At 44.5% G+C, this 20,844-nt stretch overlaps 1 non-coding gene across 1 annotated transcript; it reads left to right on the plus strand.

Moving 5' to 3' along the window:
- The first annotated feature begins 454 nt into the window (after window positions 1-454).
- Trnan-auu lies at window positions 455-529 on the plus strand. Its single transcript has one exon. It is a non-coding gene; the product is annotated as a tRNA-Asn (tRNA).
- The last annotated feature ends 20,315 nt before the right edge of the window (window positions 530-20,844 follow it).

The raw sequence follows: 20,844 nt of genomic DNA on the forward strand, positions 1-20,844 counted from the left end.
CGCATCCTTTAAAAAGGAGCATGGTTGTGACCGTTTTCTGAGAGAGCCTCTTCTTGGTCAATATCCAAAGTTTGGACAAGAGACAGAGGGGCAAGGAGGGTGGAAGGAATACATGCAGCGGTGTTTTCTGCTTTGAATCTTCATTTATTTACTTATCAATGTGTGTGCACATGGTTTGCACATGTATGTCCATGTGTACATGTGAGGTCAGAGGGTAGGATGGAGTTAGGTCCTGGGTATCAAATTCACGTTGGGCTTGTCATGCTTGCCATGAAAGCACCTTTACGGAGTCATCGTGCCAGCATCTCTTGTGCCTGTAGCATTAAATCCTCTCTTACCCAGGGTCTCATATGCTAGGCAAGCGCTCTATGAATTGGTCTGCATCATCAACTGTGCTTCTGTATTCAAAGAATAGTCCACAACTAAGTGTGTGCAGGACTAAAAACGTTAAGGGGCCTGGGTGGAGCTCAGTTGGCAGAGCGTTTGCTTATTATACAAAAGGTCCTGGGTTCGATCCTCGGCATAGGCTAAAATTGGCATGGCGGTGTGCACTTATAATTCCCTTTGCTAGAAGGAGGCTCCCAAATGGCCAGACTGACCCATCCTTGGAAGTGATCTGTCCTTAGTCCCTATATCTATAATGATGTTTACTTCCTTAATGTCCCTTGACTAGGGTTAAGCAATCAGTGAGGTACATGCCTTTGGGACCCTGTCTTTGACTCCCCAACTTTCATAGCCCAATTGTGTCTTGGAAGAATATGACAGTCTGATTTCAGGAAAGGAAGACCTCAGGCAACTGTGAGCTTCAGGAAGGGAGGTGTGTTTCTGTGTGTGTGTGTGTGTGTGTGTGTGTGTGTGTGTGTGTGTGTGTGTGTTTCTGTGCACGGGTGCGTGCGCACGTACGAGGTAGAGGAGAGAGAGAGAGAGGCAGAGAGAGACAGGGAGAGACAGAGAGAGAGACAGAGAGACAGAGACAGGGAGTCCATCATGTATGACAGGGAAGGTACAGCGGGAAAGCCCAGTTCACTGTAGCAGGAGAGTGTCTGGGAAAACTCTTCACATCACAGAAGAGTAAGATATACCTAAATCTAACCTTCAGAGGCCTTCCTTCCTTGACCTACTTTAGCCAGCCATAATGTTGGGTGTGCCCAGATCCTCTGTCTGGAGTTAATTGGGATTAATTATTGCTAACTCTACTGTCTCATTTATGTTGGCTAGACTCATTAGTAGCTTTTAAAAATGCTTTAAGGATGAAAGAATTGCTGTTTATAAAGTGAGTCCTTGGCTGTTGTGCAGAGCCACTCCGTCCCCAGTTATATGGACTCTGTTATATGGCTCCTGGCAGAGCTTCTGTAGGCCTCTTGGTATGATGGCTACTATTGAATCTCACCTCAATAAGAAGCACCAAAGTAACAAATGTCTAGGAACGCCTGTGAGGGAGTGTCTGGATTGGGCTGTAATATGGGAAGGCCCACACTAGTTGTATGTAGCAGAACTGTTCTGGAGCCTTGGGTCGAAGGCTGATACGAGGGAGACAGCAAGCTGGGCACCAGCATCCCCCATCGAGGCTGTGTAGAGGTCAGAGAACCTGCAGGACTCAGTTCTCTCCTCTACCATGTGGGGCCTGGGGATTGAACTCTGGTCTTCAGTCTAGAAGGGCTGATATCTTTACCTGTCAAGCCATCTTTGTGGTTCTAAAAGTTCCTATTCTTACTATGATTCATGATTCGAAAGATTCCACAAGACACCTTATCAAACTTGCTGTGCTCCGAATCTCCCCAGGAAGTCCGTGGATCCCCATCTCAATAGATTTTTACATGCAAGAAACGAGATTGTTCACTGCTTCAAAAGACACACATTTTCTTGGTCTGCTCAGATCACTGTAACAGAATGCTGCATTCCGGATGACTTAAACAACAGAAAAATGTTCTCGTAGTTCCAGAGGTTGCAATCCAATTCTGAGACTGGGGTGCCTATGTTGTTGTAAAATTATAATAAAGGTTTGTCTTTTATCCCCCTACTTGGTCTGGCACTGCAGTGCCCCAAGATATCTACTAGATATCTTGCCAGAAACATACATCCCAGCGCCGTGGTGGCCCAGTGTCTGCTGCCACATTCAAACTAAATTCTCACAAGAAAGAACGCACAACACAATAACCTCTGATCCAACTGATAAGATATAATGGCCCACCTAAACATACAAAGTCCTACACACAACCATCCCTTAAGAATATTCATAACAACCTGTAAATACACAGAGTGGAATCTTTACATCTGCCTCCATTTCTCTGCGGCTTCTCTGCCTCTCCTCTAGTCTCTAATCCTTTCTGTTCCAGTCTCCTCCTCTTCTCTAAACTTTTCTCCCGCCCATCCTTCCTTCTCGTCCAATGACAGGTTCTATCTGGTACCCACCATCACCTGTATGACATCCTACATGCCTGTATGTGTGAGTCCTGGAGACAGAGGGCTCTTGTCTTATTTTCTTGGTTGGCAGGCAGCTGCTTCTTGACAAAGATTTCTGTGTCCTCCTCTTCCTACAAGAACACAACCAGAGTTCCTTTCGCATTGTCATGATGGTAGCATTGCAGTACCCGACACAGTGCTTATTTTAACTTGAGATTTCAGGGGACAGGGAGATGGCTGCTGGTAAAGTGTTTGTCTTGCAAGCTTGGGGATCTGAGTTAATTGATAGAACTCACTTTGGGTTGGGGATACTTATTATCCCAGTGCTGGGGAGACAGAGACAAGTAAATTCCCGGGGCTGGATAGCTAGTCTATCCAACTCCATGCCAGTGAGAGGGTCCATCTCAAAAACAAGGTAGACAGCGCCTGAAAATGACACTTGAGGTTGGACACTGACCTCTGTATGCACACATGTCCTTATGCATCTATCCTTACACATACCTGTGTGTGCCCAAACACCTCATATATGATCCCTACCACAATATCTTTTAAAAGAAATAAATGGAGTTTATCTGTAAGACTCATAACAAATTACAGAAGAAATCAAGAAAGGGTTTCAGGCACTTTGGCCAACAGGAGGCCTTGGAAGCTAAAAGAGTTCCTCCATCTTGCTGAGGGACATGTGCTATGCTAGGTTCAGCCTCTCCACCTCCCTCTATCTGGTCTCTGTTTTCCACCAGGACAGTGTGATGCTTGTAGCCTGAGTGTGGCCTTGCCTGCCGGAGGATACTGGGACATTCAGGTTTCCTGTTCATCAGAGCTGTAGGGGAAGAATGGAGAAAGTCAAGACAGGCCACCATTCTGAGACAGCAGGAAATGAATGCATTTATTGGGACACTCAAATAAGGGGACTCCAAGTGTCTGAGGGGTGAGTTAGCAGGGACTAGCCTCATCCAAGCAGCCCAGGCTTGCCAGCTGCCATGATGACCATTGAGGTGAAGCTATGAATTACAGAATGTGTTCCAGCTAATGGCAGGTGCTCATAGACTAGCTTCTGATTCAAAACATGTATTACCCACCTCCAATTTACTAATACAACTTGGGAGCCAAGTGACTTTAGATACATTATGGATCGCTGGATTCCTTAAGCATCAACTGTGTACATGAGTTAGACCAAGAGTAATACAAAATCAACAACTAAAAGCTATATGGAATTTTAAAGTTTGCAAAAATAAACCCATGTTAGAAAACATTAGCTCTGATCTTCAAAGGAGTAAGAGGGAGGGTTGTTCTTGAGCCAAATGTGAGTGACCGTGTCCTAAGGACACAGATTTGGGTTCCTCTCAGTTTCTCAATTCTGCATTCTAATGAGGTAACAGGTTGTTTGTTTGGTTGGTTTTGGTTTTTTGAAACAGAACAGGGGTTAGAGAGAGAGACCTCAGCAGTTGAGGCTGCTGCTTGCTGCACTTGGAGAAGACCCAGGTATGGTTCCCAGTTTCCTATACTGGGGAAATTACAACCACTTGTAACTCCAGCTCCAGGAAATCCAACCTTTTTTTCTGGCTTCCATTGATCCCTTCGTCCACACAGACACCTACGTATACAAATATACTTAAAAATGAAATGGTAATAGTAATAGAACAGAGACACTAGTAAGTAAAAGTGCTTTTAACATAAAGAGGCAAGGACATTAGGTAGGTAGTCACAACAAAGCAGAGATATCTAGTATACGTCTCAGATGCTATCTGCGGACATTCTTCACATTTGGGTTGGTGATGGTTAGTAACCTAGTTAGTACATTGCAAAAGGATTTACCTGATACTCACTAGGATGTAAAGTCTCTTACACACACATGCGCGCGCGCACACACACACACACACACACACAGAAAAGACAATGAATGGCTATTAAGGAGTCTAGGATAGCCCAAGATAATTTGGCTCTGGACCTGCAACCTCCCAGCTCTCTTTAACCACAGATGTTCTTGTCAGTTAAGCAGCCTAGTAGAGTCCTTAACAAGAAAGGGTGCAGTTTGTTTGTTTAAGAACATAATTTCTTCATCATTATTCTCAACCAAACTTCACGAGGGAGTCGCTGCACTGACTGGTTCATGGGATGACTGATCCATTCATTCATCCACGCAAAATGCTGATTGACCGGCTTCCCCCCACGTACCAAGCTGTCTGGAAAGTCGGTAAGAAGCAAGCCCTGCCAACACTGAAGCTATCTGTGAATCAAGAGACTGACAGAAGTAACAAAGGCGGTTTCAAATGAGTGGGATGGATAATCTTGACATCAACTCAACAGGGTATAGAATCACCAGAGACAAGCCTTTGGGCATGTACATTAGATGTTTTCTAGATTGGGTTCATTGAGGTTGGCAAAACTTATCCTAAGTGTGAGCAGTACCATGGTGTGGTCTGGGTCTTGGACTGAAGAATAAGATTTATTTATTTATTTTATGTACACTGTCACTGTCTTCAGACACATCAGAAGAGGGCAACAGATCCCATTACAGATGGTTGTGAGCCACCATGTGGTTGCTGGGATTTGAACTCAGGACCTCTGGAAGAGCTGTCAGTGCTCTTAACCACTATCTATCCAGCCATCTATCCAGCCCTGGACTGAAGAATAAAAATGTGAGCTGAGCACCCCTGTTTATCTTTCTCTGCTTTCCAACTGGGGATGCAATGTGAGCAGCTTCCCTATGTTCCTGTTGCCATGACTCCCCACCATGATGGACTGTGAGTCAGAATGACTCTTCCTTCTCTAAGCTGTCTTTGTCTTTGTCTCAACAGTGAGGAAAGTGAAGGGGTACTGTGAGGAGGCATGGAGTGGGCTGGGGATGAGGGACAGACAAAGGCTGCTGTAGTGTAAAAGACACTGGCTACAGTTAGAGACTCTGCTTGGCTCTTAGGTGAAGGACAAACTGGAGTTTCCAGACTGTTCTCTGACACATCAGAAGAGGGCATCAGATCCCATTACAGATGCTTGTGAATCACCATGTGGCTGCTGGGAACTGAACTCAGAACCCCTGGAAGGGCATTCAGTGAGTGCTCTCAACCGCTGAGCCACCTCTCCAGCTCATCTATGAACTCTTTTAAGAAGTGCATATATATGGCATAGTGGCACACACCTTTAATCCCAGCACCCAGGAGGCAGAGACAGATCTCTGAGTTTGAGGCCAGCTTAGTCTACAGAGTGAGTTCCAGGCCAGCCAGGACTGCACAGAGAAACCCTGTCTCAACAAACACAAAATTAATGATTTTATTTTATTTATGTATATGCATGTGGGTTTGTGGGTATGAGTGCAATGCCCACAGAAGCCAGGAGAGGGCATGAGATCCCCCGGAACAGGAGTTCATAGTAGTTGTAGTTGCCTTACAGGGTGCTAGGATCTGAGTTCTGATCCTCTGCAAGAGCTGAGCTAGGCCTCCGGCCTGTATTTTTGCAAAAGAACTGAGTAGCAGTTTTCAATCCTGGTGGTCTTTAAAATCCAGGTGAACTTACATCACCTGACATTGACTTCCTTCTGCCTTGCTGGAGAGTGAACTTGGAAGCATCAGTAAGAGAAGGCAATGGCTAGTCTAAACATTTTTTTGTGAGAACTTTGGCATGCACATAGTAACAGGAGACACCCAAGGACACAGAACAGAACCAACAGGCAAGATAGGATAACAAACAGATTCAAGAGTCTGCTCTTGGATAAAGGATGGATATCCAGAAAATGTTAAAGACTTCCTGCCAGCCAATCACAATAAGAAACAGACTGTCCATCCAAATAATGACAAGGGAAGCAGGGGAGATGGTTCGACCAGTAAAGGGCTTGCTGTACAAGCACAAGGCCCTAAGTGTGATCTCCTAGAACCATGCAGAAAGAGCTAGGCACGGTGGTGCACACTTCTGATCTCAGCTGGAGTCAGGGGGACAGTAAAGATGGAGAGCAGTTAGGGAGACACTCAATACTGATCCCTGGGCACATGTGTATGCACACACAAGAGAGAAGACACAGAAAACACACACACAGAGGGGGGAATTAATGGCAAAAGATCCTGTTGTGGTTAGGGTATGAAATGTCTCCCCTAGTCTCTTGTGTCTCAACATGTGATTCCCAGCCTTGTGCTGTTCAGTACAGTAATGGAACCTTTAGGAGGTGGAGACTTGCTGGAGGAAGCATGGCCACTCGGAGTGAGTTGGGGGTGGTGATGGTTATATCTAGGTTCTACTTCCTGTTCTTTCCCTGTGTGTGGGAGAAATGTGATCTCTCTGCTTCTTGATTGCTGGCCTAACCTCGTGGTCCTACTGCCATCCATGTCTCTCTGGAGTGTAAGCCAAAACAGACCCTTTGTTTGGAAAGTTGCTTTTTTGTTAGGGTATTCTTCTACTGTAACCAAAAAATAACTAAGAGACACCAGTAAAGATTCTTCTGAATGGATATACAGTTTCATGGCCAGTAAGTACATATGATATTAATGGTCATTAAGGGCATATGATTTCAACCTAGTGAGAGATACACATCACACACATCAGGAGGGCTGTTATAAAAAACAAAACCAGAACGAACAAAAATAGAAAATAACTGATGTTTACAGATGTGGAAGAATGGGAATGCTCCTACATGACTGATGGCAATAGAATACAATGCGAGAGCTGTAGAAAGCAAGTGGTTCTTCATTTAAAAATGAAACCAGTGGGTCGAGGACATGGTCAAACTGTTACAGTGCATACCACACAAGAATAAGGAGCTGAGTGTAGATCCCTAGGAATCCACATAAATGCCCAGTGGGTGTGGCAGCCTGCCTGCAGTTCTAGCCTCCGAAGGCAGAGAAAGGGACTGTCCAGATCAAGTGGATAGCAAAAGTTGCCACATCATTCACTCTAGGCTTGATTGAGAGGCCCTGCCTCAATAAATGAGGTGAAAGTGTTATTGAGGATGATTCTGGGCATCACCTTCAGCCTTCAACCTGCACATGTAGCCATGCTCACAACTCTCCCACATGTGCATCTACACACATGCAGCACATGCTCACACACATGCACATCATGCATATCTTGAAAATGGGAAAAAAAGCTAAATAGAGCTAACACATGACTCAGAAGTTCTGAGAGTGTATTTGAACAAGTCCAAAGCAGATCTGTGCCCAAACAGATCTGTGCAGTGTGTTATGATATTAGGAGGTTGGTCACAAATGGATGGGTTCAACTAGCTTGAGAAGATGAGAGAAAGCTCTGGAAGTAGACCCTAGGGATAGTTGCACAGCAATGCAAATGTACCCACCAGCAATGAGCCAGGCATTTCAAATGGCTGGAATGGTAAATTTCATGCTATGTATTTCTAAGCGCAACTAAAACTATTCATTTATATATATTTATGTGAGCGCTGTGAGTCTTTGTGAGTTTGTGTGCATGCAAGAGCCCATGGAGGCTGGCAGATGGCAGCAGATCCTCTGGAACTGGAATTATGGGTGATTGTGAGCCACTGTCTGGGTGCTGGGAACCAAACCGGGTCTCCTGCAAGAGCAGTAAGCATTCTTCACCACTGAGTCCCCTCTCCAGCCCCCAGACAATTCCTCTGTCTCTGTCTCTGTCTCTGTCTCTGTCTCTGTCTCTGTCTCTCTCTCTCTGTGTGTGTGTGTGTGTGTGTGTGTTCATGTGTGTGAATGCAAGTGTGCCCATGCCACAGCCCAGGTGTGGGGATCAGAGAACCACCTTAGTTGTGGGTCCTCATCTACGAAGTTTCCTTGTTTGCTTTTTGCTGCCTAAGAGCCTCTGGGTTCCCGTCTCTCCTTCCCCTCTTGCTGTAGGAGTGCTGAGATTACAGATACGTACCACTGCATTGGCTTTGTGTGGACTGTGAGCATTTGAACTCAGGTTTTCACACTTGCACAGCAAGCGCTTTTCTTAGACTCAGTTAAAACGTTTTAAAAACCCCAAACCACACCTGTCCTTTGATTTCCCCAAAGGAGCCTTGTCTGCGCACTGCTCTTCTCATTCTATCTGTGGCTATTTACTTATTTATTTCTACCTAGATGTAAATCTTTGTCTATAATATTTCTGCCCCCAATTCTCAGATGGAACTCTAACTTAGTTTTCCCTGCCTGTACTCACTGGGTCCAAAAGTGCGAATGTTTTAAAAGCATTTAAGTCAGGTTAACAAGATGTTTTCTACTCCCCGGCTCCCAGCCCTTCCCAGTGGGTAGATGCCATTTTCCCCCAATGGTCTTCAGCTGCATTTCAGCCTACAGACCACAGTATAACACGCAGTGCAGCCACTCATGTGGTCTTAAGTATCCAATAGAAAGGGTGTTTCATCCTGGTAGTCAGTCTCAGGTCTTCTTCAGTAAAGGAGTTAGAGATGCAGGTGCTGGTCGAGCGCAATGGGCAGGAGTTCTGATGGTTTGTAGAATTGGCACGAGGTCTTAGGAGTGAGACTGAGAGTGGAGAGAGACCTACTGCTGGGTCTGCACTCGTGTGTGTTAGCAACAGTGCCCAAAGCTGGAAGCTGTGAGGAGGGGTCAAGGAAACCGGAGCCCTGGAATTTCTGAGGGAGGGAGCGGGAAGGAGAGTAGGCCCAGCAGAGGCAGAAAACTGAGTGGGTAAGAGTGGGTTTGGAACCCTCCCTTTGTTTATGAACAAGAGTCTCCGAGATACACAATCCGAGCTAGGGAACCCTGGAGTGTGGAAGGGCTTGTCTAACATCTTGATCTACTTTCCTAAACTTTTTGGAAAGAGAAAATCCCCCAGCCCCAGTGCCAAGCCACCCCCCCCAACCTCTCTATTTGTAAAAACCCATCTGCAGTTCAAGGGAAATCAGATTCATGTGTTTTCAATTCATTTACACTTAACGTATTAAAATATTGCTTTGTAAGAGCTATTTGATGTCCAGGAAGCCATTTGAGTCTCTTAAATAAATCTTTAAAGTCCCTTTTTCTTAGAAACAGGAAATTGCATTTTGCCAAATGCAAATTAACTTGCACCTCATAAAGTTCAAGTTGAGCTCAGAACATACACTGAGTGAGGGCCGAGTGGGTTTCAGACTTGGCAAGCTAGTGCAGGGTTTAATCTAAACCAAAAGACAGCAATTGGAGCTCCGCGGACATTCCAAAGGATGGTATTATTGGATTCCTTCAGTGAAAGTCAACTTCACATTCATTTACACTCCCAGTTCTTCAGCTCCTGGTCACCAGAATGTCTCCTCTGTTCTGTCTCTGCCCTCAGGTCTGAGCCACACGACAAGAAGACAAGCTCAAGGTTCACTTGGGCCAAAGACTATGCATTTTGATGGTTTTTTTTTTTCTGACTTTATTGTTCCCTACCAAGTGACAGTACAGTCTCCCTCAGAGCATCTGCTTTTCTTTGCTTACAACCCACATAGCATAGGTCCTTTTTATACTTTTCATCTGTCTGGGTAAAGTAGAGCAGGTTGCCATTGTAAGTTTCCTTCAACATCAGAGAAAGAGAGGGCCATAGGGCTAGGGAGATGACTCAGTTAGTAAATCACTTGCTGTGCAAGAACAAAGAACCGGGACCTGGGTTCGATCCCCAGAACTAACATAAAAGGGCTGCACATAGTGGTGTGAGTACTTGTGTTTTAGTGCTGGTGACGTTGTGAATCCCTCAAGCTCACCGGAAGCACTCAGACCCTCATAGGGTATTCTGGAGGAACATGGAAGAGACACTTGGCTGGGCACAGGTTCTGGAAACTTTCTAGAGGAGGAGATACCTGCACTAGCCTTTGGGATGAGCAATTTCCATAGCTAGGAGTTTCAGATGGAAGGAACAGCAGGAGGGAAGACAGGGAGCTCAGGCGTAGCAAGATAGAAGTGAAGGACGGTAAGTCAATTGTAACTACACAAGCCAGGTGGGAAAAGGGGAAGGGGTGAGGAACAGTTGTACCAGCACTTGTCCATCACGATAAACTTGATCATTGAGAACACCTCCCAGTGGCCCTCTATGACCACTATTTTGAGATGACCCTATTTTTGTTCCTTAGGAATATGACAACAAAAGATCTCATCTGAGTAATTTATGGGTGGTAAAAATCTATTGCTCATGGTCTGAAAGCCTGGATACCCAGGATCAAGACATTCTGTTTAGTATCCAGATGTCTCCGTCTGCATCTCCGTCATGCCTTTAACTTGTGTTTTCACACCTAGAAGGGTCTGAGAACTTTCTTTTGCCTCCTTTTGTAAAATTTTATCTTTATTTGATATCCATTAGTGTTTTGCTTGTACATATGCATATGCACTATCCATGGGCAGTGTCCGTGGATCTCCTGTAGCCGGAGTTACAAATGGTAGTGAGCTGCCTGAAGTGGGTTCTGGGAACCAAACTCATGTCTTGCACAAGAGCAGTGCATGCTTTTGACTGGCGAGCCATCTCCCCAGCGCCCCTTTAGGCTTCTTTTATAATGGAATCTCATCATCTCTCATAGCCCTTACTGATACTGACACTACCATTCTGGGGAGTGGTTGTGAATATACAGATTTTCTGATGGTGTCTAGACCGCAGAAATGTTAATCAACTTTTCAACAATTCTTTATTTTTTTTGACTCAAAAATTTGTTTCAGGTTCTTAGTTTCCTTTCCCGTTGCTGTGATAAGATGATAAAAGCGACTTCAGGGAGGAAGGGTTGATTTTAGCTCACAGCTCAAGGTGCGTCATTCAGGGAAGTCGAGGCAGCAGAGATGAAGCAGCTGGTCACGTCAAAGCTGCAGTCAGAAGGGAGAGTGGCGTGCACATGAGTGCTTAGCAACCTTTTCTGTTGTGCAGCTCAGGCTCTCAGGCAGGGTCTGACCCCACCCACAATGGGCGGGTCTTCACACATCAGTATAATCCTTAACAGGTATGGCCAGAGGCGATTCTAGATTTTGTCAAGCTGGCCACCCTAATATCACAAGCCTTTTTGTGTGCTTTTCTGTTCCAGGTCTGAAATCACAATTAGCCTTCCTTCCCTCCCCTCTTCCATATTTCTTTTTCATCACTTCCTCCTTTCATACAGAATCTTACTTGGACCAGGTTGGCTTCCAACTTTGGCACTCTCCTGCCTCTTGTCTCCTGAGTGCTTCAGTTACAGGTAGAAGATGTGTACGTTCTTGTCAGTAGAGAGCAATGCTCATGAGCCAAGATGGTGTCTCCATGAGTAAGCATTGTTATTGTGCATCCCCTCAGTGGACAGAATGTGAGGAAATATGTCTACCTTTTAATTAATTAATTTATATGCTTTGCGTCACAAGTGCAGTTTCCCCTCCTTCCTCTTCTCCAAGTCATTCCTCTACCCACCTTAGCCCACCCTGCCATCCACTCTTCCTTTTCTCTTCAGAAAGTGTGTGTGGGGGTGTCCTGTGGATTTTAACCTGGCATATCTTGGCATATCAAATTGCAGTAAGACCAGGCACATCTCCTATTGATGCTAGACCAGGCAGCCCAGTTAGGAGAAAGGGATCCAAAGGCAGGTAACATAGTCAGAGACTGCCTGTCCCCACTGTTAAGAGTTAAACATGAAGACAAAGCTACACAACTGTTACCTATGTGCAGACCCTAGGTAGTCCCACGCATGCTCTCTGGTTGACAATTCAGTCTCTATGTGCCTCTATGGGCCCAGTTTAGTTGACTCTGTAGATTTTCTTGTGGTGTTCTTGACACCTCTGGCTCCTACAATCCCCCCTCTTCTGGAGGATTCTCCAAGTTCCTCCTAATGTTTGGCTGTAGGTCGCTGCATCTGATTCCAATAGTTGCTGGATGAAGCCTCTCTAATGACCTCTATGCTAGGCTCCTGTCTCTAAGTATAGCAGAAAATCATCAATGTATCAGAAGCAGGCTCTCCCTCTCATGGCATAGATCTGAAGCTGGACCAGTCATTGACCATTTCCTCATTTTTTTCTCCATCTTAACTCTTGTACATCTTATAGGCAGGACAAATTGTAGGTCAAAGGTTTTGTGGCTGAGTTGAGTCCTAATCTCTCTAGTGAAAGCCTTTCCTGATTATAGGAGGTGGCACGTTCAGGCTCCATATCCTCCACCGTGAGGAGTCTTAGATAGGGTCTCCCTCACAGATTCCTAGGAGTTTCCATTGCCCTGAGTTTTAGTTTGTCCAAGAGATGGCCCCGCCCCCATTCCTGTTTTCTCTTTCAGTACATTCTTCCTCCATCTGGTCCCTCCTATTTCTATTCCCACCTCTCCCCGACCCAGTCCCACACCATCCCGGCTGTCACCACACCATCCCGGCTGTCACCACACCATCCCGGCTGTCCACCCAAGAGTCTATTTTCCCTTCTCAGTGAGATTCAAGTGTTCCCCACCCCCTTGAACCTTCCTGGCTACTTAGCTTCTTTGGGTTTGTAGATGATAGTATTGTTATCCTTTACTTTATGGCTAATACCATGTAAAAGTGAGTACATACCACGTGTGTCTTTCTGGTCTCCTGTTATCTCACTCAGGGTGAGCTTCTCTGGTTCCATCCATTTGCCTGCAAATTCCATGATGGCACCGTTTTTAATAGTTGAGTAATACTCCATTGTGCAAATGTGCCACATTTTCTGTATCCATTCCTCAGTGGAGGGACATCTGGGTTGTTTCCTTTCTGGCTATTACAAATCATGCTGCTATGAACAGAGTTGAGCAAGGGTTCTTGTGGTGTGCTGGAACATCTTTTCAGTATATGCCCAGGAGTGATATATCTGAGTCTTGAGGTCTATTGCAAATCTTCTGAGAAACTGCCAAACTGATTTCCAAAGTGGCTGTATAAATTTGCACTCCCACCCGCAATAGAGGAGGGTTCCTCTGACCCCACATGCTTGCCAGCCAGCATGTGCTATCACTTGAGTTTTTGGTCTTAGCCCTTCTGATGGGTGTGAGGTGGGATCTCAGAGTGGTTTTGATTTGAATTTCCCTGATGTCTAAAGAGGTTGAACATTTAAGTGCTTCTCGGTAATTAGAGATTCCTCTGTTGAGGATTCTTTGGATCTGTAACTCATTTTTAAATTGGATTATTTGGTTGGTTGGTGTCTAGTCTTTTGAGTTCTTTACATACTTTGAAAATTAGCCCTCTGTTAAATGTGGGGTTGGGGAAGATCTTTTCCCATTCTTTAAGCTGCTGTTTTGTCCTATTGGCAGTGTCCTTTGGTTTATAGAAGTTTTTCAGTTTCATTAGGTCCTATTTATTAATTGTTAATCTTAGTGCCCAAGCTGTTGGTGTTCTTTCTGTTCAGGAAATTGTACCAATGTGTTCAAGGCTATTCTCCACTTTCTCTTCTATCAGCTTGAGTGTTCTATCTGGTTTTATGTTGAGTGATTCTGATCCACTTGGACTTGAGTTTTGTGTAGGGTGATATATTTGCATTGTTCTGTGCAGCCATGCTGGACCCGGCACTTCTACATGTGGATCCAGTTAGACCAGGACTAGACAAAGTAGCTTTTGCTTCTCTGTCAAAAATCAAGTGTCCATAAGTATATGGCTTTACTTCTGGGCCTTCAGTTTGATTCCATTGACCAACCTGATTGCTTTTATGCCAATACCATGCAGTTGCTTTTTCTTTTATTACTGTTGCTCTGTAGTAATTTTGAAATCAGGCATGGTGATACCTTCAGAAGTTCTTTTATTGTAGAGGATTGCTTTAAATATCCTGGGTTTTTAATTTTTCCACATGAAGTTGAGTATTGCTCTTTCAAGGTCTGTGAAAATTTTTAGTGGAATTTTGAAGGAAATTGCCTTGAATCTGTCGATTGCTTTTGGTAAAATGATCATTTCTTTCTATGTTAATCCTACTGATCTATGAAGAGATCGTCCCTTCTGATATTTTCTTCAATTTCTTTTTAGAAACTTGAAGTTTTTGCCATACTGGCCTTTTAATTGCTTAGTTAGAGTTACACAAAATATTTTATATCATTTGTGGCTATTCTGAAGGGTGTTATTTCCTTAATTTCTTTCTCAGCCCATTCATCATTTGTATAAAGGAGGGCTACTGATTTTTTTAGTTAATTTCATATCCAGCCACTTTGCTAAAGATATTTATCGGCTGTAGAAGTTCTTTGGTAGGATTTTGGGGTTACTTATGTATACTACCATAACATCTGTGAATAGTGATACTTTGACTTCTTCCTTACCAATTTGCATCCCACTGATCTCGTTGTCTTATTGCTCTGGCTAAAACTTCAAGTACTGTATTGAATAGATATGGAGAGACTGGACAGCCTTGTCTTGCCCCTGATTTTAGTGAAATTGCTTTAAGTTTCTGTCCATTTAACTTGATGTTGGTTATTGGCTTAATACTGCTTTAATTACGGTTATTTATGTGCCACATGACTCTGATATCTCCAAGACATTTATCATGAAGAGGCATTGGAATTTGTCAAAGGCTATTCTAGCATCTAATGAGATGATCATGTGGGTTTTTTCCTTTCAGTTTATTTATATGGTATATTAACATTGATGGATTTTCATATGTTGACCCCTCCCTGCATCTCTGGAATTAAACCTAGCTCATCATGGTGGGCAATATTTTTGATTTATTCTTGGATTTGGTTTGTATTTCATTAAGTATTTTTGCATCAATCTTCATATGGAAAATTGGTCTGAAATGTTCTTTCCCTGTTGAGTCTTCGTGTGGTTTAGGTATCAGGGTATTTATGTCCTCATAAAGTGAATTAAGCAATGTTCCTTCTGTTTCTATTCTTTGGAATAATTTGAGGAGTATTAATGTTAGTTCTTTGAAAGCCTAGTAGAATTCTGTGCAAAAACCTTCTGTCCTTGGGCCCTTCTTTTATTAGGAGACTTTTAATGCCTGCTTCTGAAATATGTCTATTTATTTATTTTTGTCCTATGTATGTTATAGATCAATTTCAATTTGACATCTTTCTAATAGGGAAACTATCACTCCCAACACCTTTGAGATACTTGATAAATGCTTTCTAAATATATCCCTTGTCACCCCAGCTTCCTTTCCCTGGTAGAGATGCTCTGGCCCTGTACAGCTGTTGTCATCAGCCATCTCAGACTCCAGCATTCCATATGGAGACACTGAAACCACTTCTTCAGTGTGAGAACATCCCTTCACACAGCTCACATCCATCCTCGGGGACAACAATTTTGTTTCATAGTTTGCTGTACTTTGGGCACATGTACCCACAAAGGCCTGAATGTTAAAGGACTGTCCTCAGATTGGTCTTTGGGAGAAATCTTAGGGCCAGTTAGGGCCCTGAGCGTGAGCTCTTCCTACCACTGGGTGTGCCCTTGAGGGGAACAGAAGGTACTGGCTTCTTTTCTTTTGTTTCTTTTGTTCCTTCCTTTCCCCCTGCTTCCCCCCTTCCTTTTCCCTTCCCTTCCTCCTCCCTACCCCCTCCCTTCCTCTTTCCTTCCCTTTCTTTCACTCTGACAGTGTCACATGTATTCTAGGAAGATCTGAACTCTCTATATAACTCAGAATGACTTTGATCTCCTTTTGATTGCCTTACCCCCATTTCTCAAGTGCTGGGATTACCTTCATGCCCCATTGTGCTTCGTTTACTCAGTGTCATGGATGGAACTTAGGGTCTCATGAATTCTCAGCAAATACTTTATCCCCTGATCCACATCTCCAGCCCCAGATAGGGTTATTACTTAGACCCATGGACTTCTGTTTTATTCAATATGGCACCACACTCAGTGAGAGAGCCTATCTCAAGGGAATAAGGCAGTCAGTGATAGAGTAGGACACCCAGCATCCACCCCTTCCTCCATATCACACATACATACAGTATGTGTACATACTCTCTACATACTAAGTAAACAATGGACTGTAAAGAACATATGTAGTGTTCTTGCTTGGTGCACATCCTTTCACACCTTTCTTCAAACTCATAGATACCTGCACAGACACAAACATTATTTGCCCCATGAATGTTGGTACATGGTGCACATAATTCAGGATTTCTCTTCTTTTAAAATTTCATCTTCTGTAGTATTTGTATTTTGGTGGTCTGCTGGTCCCTCATTATATTTTAGGCTGGAGTTTCACAACCATGCATCTGCCAAACACTGAGTTTTCCTAAGTTTAGCCAAGGTGTTGAATTGTTCGCATCCCATAATAACCATTCTTGATTCAGTTTGCAGAAAACAAAATGAATAAGGTGATTTTTCCTCACTCTGACTTTCTGCCAAGACTTTCATTGAAAGGGTTGGCTCTGTTGCCATATGGACACACTAGACTTTAACCCAAAGCGGCTGCTAAGTTACTACAGAGTTATACTTAGTTATCAACAGAGGAATCTGCCAAAATTTTACAAAGTCTGGCCAAGATCTCTGGGCCTTGCAGACCCCACTACTTTCTTACTTTGGGCATGCCCCATGGGTGTCTAGGATACAGTGTTTAGTTACAGTAATGATTTGGACTTGAAGTAGCTGTCAGAGAATGGGTGCCAAGCTAGACCAAGAACCAGGCAGATGGTAGAATTGCAAAGCACTAGGGGCTGTTGGGAGATGATTGTAGAAAAGTGGGATAGGTGGAGAATGGGGACTTCTCACTACCCGTGGAGCAGAGGGAATGCAGGGGTTAGGTATGCATCCAGGGGCTCTGGAAGGTGGCACCATTTCCTATGTTATCTCGGGAACTTGCTAAGTAGCTATGAATGACTTTGACTGTCTCATTCTCTCTCTCTCTCAAGCCCTGAGTTAATGAATTACAGTTATGAACAACCACACCCAGTTTATTTGGAACCCAGGGCTAAGCAAGGCACTTTACTAACTGGGCTATATTCTAAGTCTCTCAGGGAGCCTTTTTGGGTTGCAGACTTCAGAGACCCATGAAGTATGTTTATGTTGGAATCTTACAAGACTGATACTCCAGGTCACATGATACTCCTGGTCAAATGACCTCTATCTCTGGACATTCAGCTGTATTTGCTTGCAAAAGATCATCCCAGCTGATCTTACGGACTCTTTATATTTCCCCATAGTGGGGCAGAAGGGTCACAGGACCTGAACATCCAGCCTCTTTTCTCTCTTGGATTTCACACGCAATTCCTTCATAACTCACCACTGCCAGGGAAAGGAGGGCATCCTTCCATCTATGTAATGATCCTGTGCTCCCTTCCTGGATGCTGATGTACCCTATGATTCCAAACTGGCATCCTGTGAAGAATAATCCCTGAGAAAAATGTGGGAACCTTTAACAAATGAATATGGGAAATCCCGACACAATCCCCAACAGGTTGTTTTGTTCAATGTCTGAGAAACTCTTAGGCCAAAGAAAATGGCAGTGGGGATGGGGCTCAGTCAGTAGAGTGCTTGCCTAGCATATACAAAGACGTGGGTTTCCTACTAGCATCACAAAAGCCAGGCGAGCTGGTGCACCCTTGTGATCCCATTGTGTGGTTGGTGGAGGCAGGAGGATCAGGATTTTAGGTTCAATCTTTATAGGGATCCAGACTGGGTCACATGAGGTCCTATTTCAAACCATCACAACCACCACCACCACCACCACCACCACTACCACCACCACCACCACCACCATAACAATAACAACAGAAACAAACATGAAAAAATTGGGGAAAGGGGAAGGTGACCCTTGTTAATAGATGGTTTGCCAGATGATACCCTGAGCCTTCCCTATAGCAGTAAGGCTCAGTATTTCTTCCTAGAAGATCCCATGGCCATCACCTAACAAAATGAAATGTATGGGCCTTTCACTAGAGACCAAAAAAAGGGTACATGGAACGATGACTGGTGAGTTAGGCAATGGAGAGTTTTTTAAAAATAATTCCCACATGCATTTATTATTATTTTCATGTATATGTGATGTGTATGCATATGTGTATGTGTATTTGCATGGATGTAGGAGCATGTGTGTATGCAGGTGCATATAGCCTTGTGTGTACATGTTTATAGACACTCAAGACTGAAGTTGGGAGTCTTTTGGGATTGCTCTGCAGCTTATTCACTGAACCCAGAGCTTGCCAGTATTAGCTAGTTTCGTTAACCAATTTGCTCTGTGAATACTCTTTTGCCTTCTGAGCTCTGAAATTACAGGCAGGTTGCCATGGCCACCCTTCATTTACTTGGCTTCTGGGACTCTGAACTCCTGCCTTCCTGCTTGCTGCTGGTTCGGCAAATGCTTTAACTGTTGAGCCATGTTCCCCAAGCCAACAGTGAGATTTTAGATGTGAGGAGTGGTGAGAAGTAGATAATAAGTGGCTGGCTCTTGGTGTGTGTGGTGAGTACGTGTATGTGTGCATGCACATGTGTGCTTCCTCCCTCAGAGTGGTGAGCTGTTTAGCTCAGCACGAAGATATTTCTGATGGACACAGGGAGGAATAGTCTGCTCCTAAAGCTGTCTTTCCCATTTTGAAATGTAATTTTTAAAAAGTAGCTTAGAAACTGGCAGGTTTTTCTTCTGGCATTTTTGTAAATACTTAGCTTTGATTGACTCTGCTCTTGGTTCCCTTCTATCCCCCAACCCCTACCCCTATCCCCCTGAAACACTTCCCTCTCCCACTTCTGAGTATATATGTTCTGTGCATGTGTATTTGTTCATATGTGCATGCATATGAGTAGGTGGACACATGTATGCACAAGCACATGCATGTGGAGCCCAGGGGGTGACACTAGGTGTTTTCTTCAGTTGCTGTTCACCTTGCATTTTGAGGCAGAGTCTGTTTCTCAATGGCTCAGAGCTCATCAAGTAGGCTGGCCGGCTCGTCAAGCAAACCCAAGGGGTTCAGCTGTCTCCGCCTCCTCGGTGCAGGTATGACAAGCACACTACTGGGCCTGGCTTGTATGGCTTCTCAGGTTTGAACTCAAGTCCTCCATTTTGTCCTTCCAACTGAACTGTCTCCTCAATCCCTTATCTGTTTCGACATTGAGGTCTGAGATGGGCACAGCCTTTCCCCCTGCCTCGAGTGGGTCACTGCTGTGGCTGGGCTTTGTACTTCCTAAAAGCATTGTTCTCTGCCTCAATTCCCCTGTGTGGAAGAACCCCTAAGAGCCTGTGGATGTCTCAGGATTCTAATGGGAGCAGATGAAAAGGAATGGGGTTGATCTATAGTCTTCATGGCTTTTCAGACATATTCAGTTCTTGGTCTGAGATGTAAGAAGTTCCAGATTATAGGGAAGATGAATGGATGAAGGGTGGGAAGAGGGGTGTGTGTGTGTGTGTGTGTGTGTGTGTGTGTACTCGTGTGCACACATCAAGTGTATAGGATAGGTAAGAGGTGAGGGTGGAATGGAAGTGATCATGGAGATCTGAACTTGCTGCTCTCTGGCTGGCTGAGATTGGCATCTGCTTGAATGACCAACCTGCCTTGAACACCTCGACAGAGCTGCTAGCTGAAGGCTCATCTATGCAGTGTGTGGTGGGGACGGCAGGGAGCAGCACACGGGCCCTTTGTTTCATCCACAGGCCTCCTCTCATCTGCCCACGGGTTTTCCCAGGAGGCTGGGGAAGATGTCAGACTTAGCTCTCGTGAGGGGCAACGAGACACTGAGCAGTAATAGGCTCGCTAGTCATCTGTCTCCCTCCCTCCCTCCTCCCTCCCTCCCTCTCTCCCTCCCTCCCTCCTTCCCTTCCCCCTCCCTCCCTCCCTCCTTCTCTGTCTCCTTTCATTCTGTCCATCTCAGTCTTCTTCTGTCTGTCCTCCTGTCTCTAATCTTTGTGTGACTTCTTTACTCTCTCTTCTGCTTCTCATTCCCTTTCTCCCCCACCTCATTCTCCACCTCTTTCCCTGTCCCTCTCATCTCTATTTCTCATTGTCTCTTTCCTGCTTTCTTCTTCCCTCTTCTCTAATTCTCTCATTTATTTCTCTGCATCTCTGTCTGCTCCTCCAATTCTCCTCCTCTCCTCTAGCACACTTTTCCGTTGCTCTCATCTCTCTTTCAAATTGTTTCCTCTTCCCCCTCTCCACCCTCTCTTGCCCTCATCTCCAGTTTTCTGTATGTAATTCTTTCCTCTCCTCTCTCCTTCCCCTCATTCACCCTCATCTGTCTCTGTCTCTGTCTCCCTCTCTCACATACACACCCCTCAAACCTCTGTATTAAATTACTGTTGAATGTCTCCAGCGCTCAGCACTAGGGTCACGTGACACAGCACACGGGGATTTGCTTTTAAATCTCGCCCAAGAGAGAGAAACGAAAATGACTTGCAGGATTTTGACACAATGATCAGACACAATTTTTTTTATCCCCCACCCTTGAATAAATAGGAACTTGTCAGATGCCATTACCATATCACACAGATCAGAATTCGTCTCAGTTTTTTTTCTTTCACATTTTTTTTGGTGGTCCTAAAAGTAATAAAGAGTTATAACTGCATTCCAAGTTATCTTTGGATCGTTGACGGTTCCATGACCAAAGATTTGTCTGTCCTGAAGGCAGATGGAGTTTGAGCTGATTTATCCCCTGGAGCTTGAGGCCTGTCGGCTGCTTCATTGAGTCATAAACTACCACAGTGGGCTCTGGCTCTGATCACCATG

This window comes from Rattus rattus, chromosome 10, assembly GCF_011064425.1.
Source record: "Rattus rattus isolate New Zealand chromosome 10, Rrattus_CSIRO_v1, whole genome shotgun sequence".
Taxonomy (NCBI): domain Eukaryota; kingdom Metazoa; phylum Chordata; class Mammalia; order Rodentia; family Muridae; genus Rattus; species Rattus rattus.